Raw genomic sequence first — 12,244 nt, 5'->3', positions numbered from 1 at the left:
ACAATAATACAGTGTATGATTGCTACGATAAGAAGAAGACCCTACGATAATCGAGATCATTTCATTACAAAAAAAATTTAGCTTTTCCACCTCCACACCTACTATCAGTCCTGCTATTCTTACTTTCAAAATAACTAGCTGCGATAAATGCGCATGTTATGATCACATTGAAAAGTATGATGATGTTAGTTAACCATTCCAAATACAGTGTCTGTAATTAATTATTCATTCACAGTGTTACAAGATTAATCATTGTCATGATTAGAGGTAATTTTTTTTAGTTTACCGTGACCATGGACCTGTAAAGGGCCCGAAACGTTGGTTTGTTTGAAAAAAACAAATATACGCGATTTAAAGTCGGAAAAATAGTTTCATTTCCAAAGTAACTTTTGATTTTACTGCAGTATTATTGGCATGAGATTGTGACGGATATTCATTTTTTATTTAGTTAAACTACACCTTAGCCTGCCTCGAAGGATAATAGTTATTTGTTATGCAAGGCTGCAAAGTTGTTGTTTGACGCGAGTGCTTGTATTGAAACCTGAGCCAGCGAAGGAAGCCCAAATTAAGTAAGTTTAAAAAAGACAAAAAAAAAATTAAGTTTCAAAAGTAGATTCCTTAGCGTAGCGAGAGTTTCAAGTCACGAGACGCAAAACAATTTTGCTGGCGAGCGAAACACAACTTTTCTCCTCACTACAGCGAGGAAAATGATAGATGAAAGCATTGACTTACAAATAAATGGACGACGGGTCTAATACAAAAACCACGAAAAAGATGTCCCAAGTCAACCTATTTAAACGTAGTGACATGTAAAGGAATATGAAAAAGCTAAAACGTTGAATTTAAATTGTAATGTCATCGCAGTACTGTCTAATTTTGCTTGCTTCGCTGTCAGAAGAAACAAACGAAGACTAAAGCGTGAATGACGCTCGACGACGAATGTCCATATAATTGTAAGTCAATGGATGAAAGAAAAATGTTGAACTTTAAAACATCACTTTTTTTAAATAAAAAAAAAAGTTGATCTTCGGATGCGTTCTGGATTTAAACCTCATCAATTTTTATTCTTGCTTGTATTTGCTTGCTTTGATTAAATGATTATTGGAATTATTTTAGTTACTTTACGAATTAAAATAATTTAATAAACACAAGTAGTTAACATGGTCAACCATAATAAGAACAAAATATACCAACGGATCTATATTACATAAATAAGTAACATACGACAAATCGCGTAGTTGAACGTAACATTATCTTTTTTTTCATCGAAAGGAAAAGTTTGGTTTACCACACCACAGTCCATCGTCAAGTTCGAATCTCAAAAACCTCGTGCAAAAAACGATTTTACGCGCAAATTTCTAATGAGAAAGAAAGCATTTAAATCTCTCAACATCTCAAATTAAGAGATTTCAAAAATATTAAACGCAAGATGCAATGACCCCAACAAACGGACGTCGGCGTCGTGTCCTAACGTACATATTATAAGGCATTAAATCGCAAACAAAGCATCAATCGCGCGTCCGTCTTCGTTTGGTTGACCGACAGTGCGCTTGTGTCATGCCATATTGTATAGTAAAAAACTTGTAAAAATTACTCAAGTAAAAAAAACAGGATATATCATATCGAGTTCTTAGATTTTCGCAATTGTTACACATAGGAAATGAAACTATTTTTCCGGATTTAAATCGCGTATATTTTAAATACGCTAGTTTTTCTTTGTGATAAGCAACCTATATTCCCTGAAAGTATAACGGTTTTGTTATAAATCTGTGGTCGTGTCGAGATTATGAAAGTTTGAGTTTACGTTGTTCAGTTGGAATCCAGAAATTCGAAACATCAATACATTTCTTATAGTAGGTACGTCTTAACTAACAAACAGAGAGACGCAGTTATTTTCACATTTATAATATTTTGTTATTGCTTTAAGTGAATTTGTACAAAATTCCACATATTATTAATATATAAATTAATTCATATTGACAGTAAAGGCCACTATTACTCTTGTGTCCAAGTAGTTTGAACTATGGTGCATTTTGTTAAGTGTCCAATACAAGCTGAAAATGAGAATTCTTGGGTCTTTCATTCAGTTGTTGCAAGCAAAATTAAGCAGCACTGCAATGGAAGTGTATTCTTTAGGTCAAGTACAATTTAAATTAAATGTTTAATTTTTTATATTTCTTTACATATCACTACGTTTATATAGATTAATTCTGGTCATATTTTTTTGTGGTTTTTTATTAGACCCGTCGTCCATTTGTTAACAGGTCAATGGTAAAATGTGTGACCGTCAGGATGGCTGGTCGCCTTTGGCTTCTGGCACTGAGTGTATATTCAAGAATTGCTACCTATTTGCTACTGTTTGTTACCTTTTGTAAAGAATTTCTACCTATGATATATTCTGAGAAATTAAAAATAAATTTTGAGCAGCCATTCTGACGTCAGGATGGCTGGTCGCCTCTTTGTTCAGCATAAAGGGAGCAGATTTTCCAGAAGTATACCAATAATTGCTACCTATTTGCTACCTTCACGAATTAAAGGTAAACGCTTCATATCTAAATTAGTTTAAAAAATATAACCGATTGAAAATTTTGCGGAAAAGTGCCTGATTAAACTAAAAAAGCAAACGTTTTTAGTTCTTTATTGCCGTAATATAAAGGGCAGGCGTTTAACAATTACTTCGAGGCGAACTAGTCTGGTGAGGATGCTGATGTATAAAACCGAGAGGGTAGGTAACCATCATAACGCAATATCTGTGTCATTTGCCATAAGTGGATCAAATTGTTTATAGGTTAATTTATCTGAGGATTCAAAGGTTTTGCTATTGCTAATATTTAGTTTAATATTTATTGTTCTGGTTTAAGTAGTGTTTGGTGACAATGAAAAGAGGGAGGAAGGTTGTTGTGCCACTCGATGAGCAAAAAAATGCTCAAATGCTACTGCAAAACAAAATATTTTTCCGGTAAATCTGATTTACCGCCGCCTAACGATCCACTGTTAAATGAAATTAGTACCCTTTTATCACATAAAATTTTGAAACAGGCACTTTACCTTTCTGTATAGAAAAATTTCGACTTTTTCATCAGTGGCCGTGATAATCCTGCTGTTAGTTATGAAGATCAAGGAATACAAGGACAAAGTAGCAGCCAGTGAAACAGTAATTTATAATTTTATTATTGATACCTATCAGTGGGAACGAATGCAACCGTTAAGTAAACGTATAAAATTAAATCATGGACCTGATACTGTATTTAGAATGAAACATCGCTTCCCTAAGCATCAGTGCGCCCATCTTTTGCGCGAAAAGATTTGGGAGGTTCATCCCATTGCACACAGTTGGATATTTAAACAGTATTCTATTTCTAAGAATAATAAAATAACGTGCAATGGAATTTGCAAAGAATGTGAGGTTAACACAAAAATTATAATTAACTGACCTTCGAATAAAATAGCCCTGTGTAAGTGCACTGTAACAAACTACGATAAAGATATTGTTCATACTTTTGCTAAAAAATTAAAACTATATAATTTTTTAACAAATATATAATTATGTACAACTAAATTCTTTGTTAATATTGCGTTATGATGGTTACCTACCCTCTTGGTTTTATACATTAGCAATCTCACCAGACTAGTTCACCTCGAAGTAATTGTTGAACGCCTGCCCTTTATATTATGGCAATAAAGCACTAAAAACTTTTGCTTTTTTAGTCTAGTCAGGCACTTTTTGCAAAATTTTCAGTCGATTATATTTTTTAATTAATATAGATATGAAGCGTATATCTTTAATTCGTGAAGGTAGCAAATAGGTAGCAATTATTGGTAATACATACTTCTGGGAAATCTGCTCCCTTCATGCTGAACAAAGAGGCGGCCAGCCATCCTGACCTCAGAATGGCTGGTCAAAATTTTTTTTTAATTTCTCAGAGTACATAATAGGTAGCAATTATTCAGAAAAGGTAGCAAATAGGTAGCAATTCTCGAATATACACTCAGTGCCAGGCGCCACAGGCGACCAGCCGTCCTGACGGTCACTAAAATGTTATCTTTATGAATAAATAGTACTTAATACATAAAACTTTTTTTTTTTTAAAGTACAATTACAACAGCTACAGTTTAATTCGAATGGCATTATGCTGACCCATAAACAATAATTAAGGTATTTGCCTCAATTCAGCTATTCAAGGCTGCCCTACATTCGAAACTACATCTCGTACACTATCGAAGACTAAAAGTTTAAATTAAATCACAAACATAAGTCGTGAGCGTAACAAACGCACTTACATGAGGACAGAATAGCTTAAGTTTAGTTATAAGAGAACTTTGACACGGAGTTAGGGTAAATAAGTATACATGTGTTCGACATTATGCAAATACCTTAAAGGTAGTATTGGTGTTGTCTAAGTACTATATAGTACTTAGACCGTATCTACAACAAACGAGTAAGTCAAGTTTACTGTATCAAGAATTAAAGCCATTTAAGCACACAATCATTTGTATGTATGTACCTACTACTAATAAACAGTCTAGTATAGTTATTTCACAAAAATAAATGAATAATGAAACATGGTACTAAACACGGGGGAAAAAAACAATGGAAGTGTTTTAAGTCCCAATTACTACCAAAACCGATGTCGCCAAAACTCAAACATTTTTAATTTCAAACACTACAATATCTTGATATTGTGTGGTTTCTAATCTTAAAAGATATAACAAATTCTGGATTGTTAATATAAATTAAACTTTACCCTGTTGACATATCATTGAAAGTTCAATACCATCAATACATATTATTGTACGTTACGACCTTTTGATATTATAATATATTGAAATTTCAATCAATGTGCTGCCATCTAGCGGTTAATTGCTGAATGACGAAGAATTGGAGTTATTAATGTAATTGTCCAAAAAAAAAGCGACCGTATTGCAGGAGTAAGCTGCTACTCTGCTACTACGCTTTCGTTTCTTGTACCAAAAAAATTATTTCGATGAACAGAAAATTGAAATTACAATAAGACTTTCCAATTGTTTGAAATACCACCACGGGTAATATTTTTGGTGCGGTTATCACTTTTATACTTTTTATACTTTTTATGCATCACATTATTCATTAAAATCAATATTATACAATATTTTTTTTATATTTAAGTAATTTACTTTTAAAATTTGTCTGCTATAAATAAAATATTTCAAAATTCAAGTATATGAGATTAACAGGTTTCATATAGGTACTTAAAAAGATAGAAAGGAAAAACATAGCTCTGTTCATGCCAGGAACGTATTTCACTGATACAAATGATTATCTTCAAAGTTTAGCATCTTTTAGGTGAATATTTCATTCTCTTTCACATCTTCACTTTCCATCAGGTGACGATTGCCAAACGTGAGATTATAATATATTTAAATAAATACTGATATGTGAGTTCAGAGAAATTAAATCTACTATAAGGTGACTGAATTCGTCTCTGCATTTCCATCTTGTCACGAATGCGAATAGTAGTGTTCAGCCACAAAACTAATCATTGAAAACGATTCAATTTAACTTCAACCTGATTTATTATCTAAGCTTTGGTTTAAAGCGAAATTTTAGCTCCGTATACAAAGCAGAATTGTAGACGACAGGTTTTGAATGCAAATCTCATTAAGGTACGTTTCACATAATTGAATAAAAAACGTAACCTTTTTTATTCAACATGAATGATAAAGTATTAATAATGTTAATATTTTTAGTTCAACTGTTTGTTCTACGTAATGAACTAACCCGAGATCGGTATATAACCAGAAATAAATCCCCATATTAGTATCGAGTTCTGCCGGATTTAGGTATATTTGTCTGACTTGTAGTGTTGTGACGCGTCAGAACGGTATCGGTGTCATACACACAGCACAAGCCGTCACGTCAGATTCCGACACACAAATATAAATCGAACCATCTTAAGTGTTTGGAACCCATACCGTCCTGACGCGTCACGACACGACACGTCATCGAAATGTAAATCCGGCTTGGGTTCGCGAGAACAAACAGAAAACAATTCTTTCAGATGTAAATTGCGTATGGTCAGCAGTGACAATGGGTCCTACAACGGGTCCGAAAAGGTGGTATGTTTGAATAAAACACGATTTCTGAAAATATAGTTTCATACCCCATACATATGTACATGCTGAGAAGTTATTAAAGGCTCTAAAACATTGACGCTACAACAGAAAGAATACACAACAAGAATATACAATTCGGTGGTCGAAAACAAAACCAATTTTAATGTTATCAGTTGAAGATTGTTCTCATTAATTATTGTGATTGTGAAAATATGCCTTACCTATTAACGTTTACGACTGATTTACATTGACATATTGCTAGTGCCACGGCATGGCCACAGCCAGCCAGCGCTGGCAAAGTTTTGACGTATTTTAAACATTTTTCATGCCAATCCAACGCAAACGGGGCAACGTGCAGATAATGGAGCGGATTTTTCGTACCAGTGACCTTCCCCCGCTTCGCCGCGTCGTCGCCCGTGCTAGCGTCACTAAAAAAATAATATGAGTTCTAAAATTCCAGCCATAAAATGAAGCGAAACTATTATAAAAATTATTAAAATTTGTTCAACTTACTGTTGGTGAAATAGTTGTTACCATAAAACATTGCATCAACGACAATAATTTTTTATGTTCCAAAAATGTTCAAAAATACACAGAACAAAATGCGCATTCACAATGAACTTAACTATCACTTAACGTACGAAAATCACTTCAGTTGCCTGAAAGTATAAGGACAATGAAAAATATAATATAACTTCCGTTTTCCACTTACTCAGAACTTCGCTAAAAGTCGTAAAGTGATTTAAACTGCCAAAGAGCCTACAAAAAAGAATCGTTACCGTATTCGCAACGTACAAGAGTAGATATAGAAGGTTCGACCGTATACAGAAAATAAATAACTTTATCAAAACGAAATTAAATTACGTTCCTTAGATAAAATGAGAGCGGATCGCGGAGCACGAAATCAAATAATAAAATTTAGAGACGGGCTCGGGTGTTATTCGTATACAAAAATAAATAAAAATCTAAATATTTTGACTGCATTCCAATAAAAACAGTAATAAACAAAAATGCGAAACACGACTAGAGTTATCTACATAGAGTACTATATAATATCTAATCCCTTTCTCGTCCAACATCCATCCGACACAATTATTGTCAAATAAGTAAGTAATACTCGACCAAATTAAAAGATGCGAGATGCGAATGAAGCTTGTTCATACCTGACATTGTGTTTTGATTTGGCCAAGTAATGCTAATTTTTCATTACTTGTTTCGGACGGAATGTCGAACGAGAATATGAGTAGATCCACCACCACACTGAAAGTAAGCAAACACACACCGAAGCAAAAACTATAATTAAATAAATATAAAATCTAAGCATATTCAAGAATAATAATGATAAACAGTAGAGCTTCACAAGCAGTTCGTCCAGGGGAATTCTACTACCTTACCTACCTATTGCAGTAGTCAAGCAGTAATGCTCACAGTACTGCGTTTCGGCTTTGAAGTCTTGGTGAAATTACAGGCAATGAGATTTGTCACTGAGTCACTGTTTCGAATAAGGCATATTTCAAGCAACTAATGACATGATCGAATTCTTAACCAAGAGATATAACGATATTTAACAGCATGCGTTTGTTTCATACTCGTGAAAACAAACACATAAATGTATATATTCTTTAAATTGACTAATTACTTCCCGTACTTAATTGGGTTATGTCAGTCTTTCGTCAGTAGGTGCTACCATGGGAAGAAAGAAAGAAACAAGCAGCAACATACAGAGGTATAAGCACGCTTACCTCCCGACGCCGAAGCGTCTCTCCAGTTCACAGAAACCTACACCGCTGCAGGGACTGGAGGATATCTAGCTTATTATCTACCTAATAGCTCTCCGAACTAGAGCCGAAGATGCCGGTCGCAGTGTCCTGCGACAATATCCGGACACACCTTCCAACTTAAAGCGCAACTCACGTGTCCCGCGCATCTCCTATTGTTAGGCCCTCATTTAGGCCGCTACTAAAACGCGCTATCTGCGCGCGGGATGAACGCCCCGGCCACATGCTATCTGGGCAGACGAACGTGTTCATCCCTACGAGTCTATACCGAAGTGCGGGTTCACAAGAGACGCCCGTGAAGCGTATCGCTGGCGGAGGGCTTGGCTCGGACGTCCGCCGTACCTTGAGGTTATCGGTGACCCCGTAGTCTCCCTAACTCCCGCGTCAGTAGATAGGCATAAAATAGAACAATTAAAACGTATTTGAATAGTAGTTTGTTTATGTTAAATATACATAGTACATATTTATACAGATATTTTCGTTCTATTTAAATTAGCCATTTTTTAAAAGCTAGGTAGACAGCCTCTTTTTTCCTGATGTTTCCTGAATGTACGGGGCATTATATAACTCAATTATCAAGCCTATTTGTTTTAGGAATGGTTGGCTATAAAATACACTTAAAGTCAGGCGGAAACTTGCACTAGTGTCTTATATTTTTGAACACTTCTTAGAGAAAGATTTCCAATCCACATCTTTTGAGGCAAATAGGCATGTGTGTCCCGGACAGATACTTACCACCACCTGGCCAACAACCGGCCGCAACTGCTGACCGTGCCGCGCGGGATAACCATGACAGGACGCGACTTGCCTGAGAGCGACATAAAGCGCGATATAATATTGCTATACTCGATTACATAATAATAATAATTTATTTAATAAAGAAAAACAATGACATTACAAGGTGCATGAACAAAAGCGAAAGTTGTACAAGAAGAGAAGAAATTCCATTTATAAGTGATCCCGCGCGCTATCTTGCTTGTGTGTGCGTGTAAATGTTCGTGAGTGTATGTACTTATATGATGTTCTACGACTTCTACGTCGCTCTAGCGCAAGTCGCGCTCTGTTGTGCTAGCCCTACTACTGACCAAGGCTCCCAATAACGTCGACATAACTTTCGTCGTTGAGTGAACTCACAGGTTTAACTTTATTTGTAATATCTTATAAAGTATATAGATTAATATTTAGTTATAGGCAGATATTTAATATGTAGCTTACTATAGCATTAATTAAGATCCCGTAATGATAGTCTTTAAGTTTTAGTAAATAAAAAAATTGACAAAAATGTTAGATGAGCCCATTTTCTTTCCAAGACGAACACAAAACAGTTGGACGTATTCATTTAAGTATTTTGTTACATCCTGAATAATATTACAAGAAGAGACTTGTTTCTTTATTTAAAAGAAATAAACAACTACAGCAGAACAAAGTTTCCTCACTCACCAAAATTCTGTCTGTCAGAGACGTAGACATATAATTACGACCCAAATCAAGCGATAATGGACTATAGACTGTACCACAGACCTGTTCAAATGTATTTAATTATAGCCTTGTCAGGGCAATAGCTTCATGTGTTAACAATACTATCAATTTTATTTCAGTACATCAAGCTCAGTATCGCATCTAGAACCGTTGCACTAAAGGCGATTTTCGAACAAAAATTAAGAGTCAAACTTAATGCGCATTCCTAGTGACGGGACGAACAAGTCGTGAGCCTGATCGCCTGTCCATAGCAGTTGCAGTGACATAGAGCTTTAAATCGCAAAGATCTGAGAGACACTACCACTGCGCCCGTCACCCTGAAATATAAGTCGACAAACCCCATGTGCCTGTAATTTCGCCAGCACTCTTACCCTTCATAACCGGAATGTAGTGACGCTCACATTACTGCTTGGCAGCAGAAATAGATAAGGTGGCAGTGGCCCTGGATGAACTCTTTCACAATGAGCTCTACTCCGAATAAAACTGTTTTTATACGATATTGGTTATTGATACCTTATTGTTTTACATCACATCTGCAAAATTACCAACTTTTCAGTGGAGAGGTTTAATTATTCTACAAATGAAATTAGTAACTTTCACATACATAATAGGGCTCTTTGTAAAATACTAACAACCTCACAGGAGTACATTAATAACATCATGAACAACAACATTTAATAAATAATAATAAATAACGCACACACGTATTACCTGTATCGCGGGTGCCATGAACACACACATAGGTAAACAACCACTAACTACTCCCAAACTCACGGGAGAAATAAATGTACGCCATACAAATATTAGTCAGGACTCGGGAATCGAACCCGGGACCTTTGCGTGACAGTCCAGCTTGGTAACTGTTCGGCCACGGAGGTGTTGTGCTTTTTAAACGCTTTTTAGTTTGAAGCTTCCAAAAGTCTTTTATGTTAAAAAAGCTTGCAACGATGTGTTGGTAGAGAAAAGCGGAGTAGACCACTTAAGGTTTTAAGATAACTAACTGCCCCCGTGCCCGCTAATTTGTGGTTGTCTATATATGTGTCCATGACACCCGCGACACAGGGTTTCCCTAGTTGGCTATGTTGAGTGTGTGCGTTATTATTATAAGTAAGTTTATTTGTAACACACGAGTTTTATCTTTATTTATAAAATTATTACTCACTTTGACGAATTAATTTGTTTAGAAAACATAGATGGCGGGACTTGAAAGATAACCATGTTGTAAAAAAAAAAATTTGAGTATTGAACTGACTTACGCTTACGTTTAAAATGAAAAGGTGCTTATGTGCTTATTCTAAAAAGCAAACTTTTTAAAGTTCTTTTCGTTTAAACGCCCTCCTCTAATTTCAAGACTTTTTTATAAAACACAATAAATTTACGAAAAATAAACTTTAAAGTTTTTATTATACCACTCTTGTTAGATCTGTAAGTGGTAGTAAATTGTAAAAAATCATTTTGATGATGCGTGCTTTCTTTTGCTACCGAGTTATTACCATTTGGAGCGATCTATTTAAAATTTTTCATTTTAGTACGAAAGTAGAGTCTGACGAATTATTAAAAATCATGGAATAAAAACATGTTGTTTATGATGTTAGTAACGTAGTCCTGAGAGGTGATCATAATCATAATCATAATCATAATCTTTATTGCATCAATGTTGTAGCACATAAGTTCTTACAAGCTAGTGTCAGTTCTCAACATTAGCCCTGAAAGGGCATTGCAAAAGCATAAAATTAAAACTTAATATATCCAATAAAGTTAAACTTTTATAAATGAAATACACAACGTCCTATTGAATATTAATTGAAAACATATTGAAAATTAATTTAAAGTTTAGAATTAGTCATTGGGTATAAAATTAGTCATTGGATATAAAGTTAGTCATTGGATATAAAAATTAGTCATTGGATATAAAATTAGTCATTGGAAATTAAATTTGAAATTGAAAAACTAAATCTCTTACATTCTACTTAATTTCTAAAAATTCTCTGATGTCATAACAGCATTTTTCTAAAAGGAACTCTTTTAACTTTTTGTAAAATATTACATCTTTTTCTACATTTTTTATTTGTAAATTGATATTGATTAGTAAGTATTTTACATATAACCCTATATAATTTGTTTCATGTAGTACGTATTACTTTTATGAATTTCATGTGATAAAACACTTTTACTTATGATCTCATGCAGCTTTATTATACCGAGAGTACGAATTATGGGCGCACGAGCCATCCTATGAACGTTTCTGAGAAATGCAAACTGAGACGCGTTCAACATTGCATATCCATAAATCATACCCAATGAGTATTAGACTAAAGGGGAATGATGAGGCTGACATCCTAGCAAAGCGAGGAATAACAGAAGGGCAAATGGTGAATATCCTATCATGCTACTCACAATTTCTCCCCTAATATAAATTGAAATGTGCTCAAATGTGGCGTAAGTACCAAGGAAGTACTGCCACCTTACCTATTTCTGCTGCCAAGCAGTAATGTCAGCATTACTGTGTTCCGGTTTTGAATGGTAAGGGTTCTAGTGAAATTACAGGTACATCGTTCTTGTCAACTTATGTCTCAGGGTAACGGGCGCAGTGGCAGTGCCACTAAGATCTTTGCGATTTAAAGCTCTGAAGACATTGCAACTGTTATGGACAAGCGTGTAGCTTACCATCCGGCGCACGACTTGTTCGTTCCGTCACTTAATATCATTAAAATAAAAGGTAGTGCTTGCAGGGAAGTTATACAATATCAAAATAAAAATTAAAAATTATGAAAACGGTAAAATTATATAACGTAATATTGCCTAGTTTACAGTATGTGTGATCACTTGATCACTCTGTGTGTTTACGTGTGTGTGTGTGTGTGTGTGTGTGTGTGTGTGTGTGTGTGTGTGTG

Source organism: Hyposmocoma kahamanoa, unplaced genomic scaffold (assembly GCF_003589595.1).
Source record: "Hyposmocoma kahamanoa isolate Upper Pololo Valley unplaced genomic scaffold, ASM358959v1 78, whole genome shotgun sequence".
NCBI lineage: Eukaryota > Metazoa > Arthropoda > Insecta > Lepidoptera > Cosmopterigidae > Hyposmocoma > Hyposmocoma kahamanoa.
The sequence above is the reverse complement of the archived record's forward strand: the minus strand, read 5'-3'. Positions refer to the sequence as shown.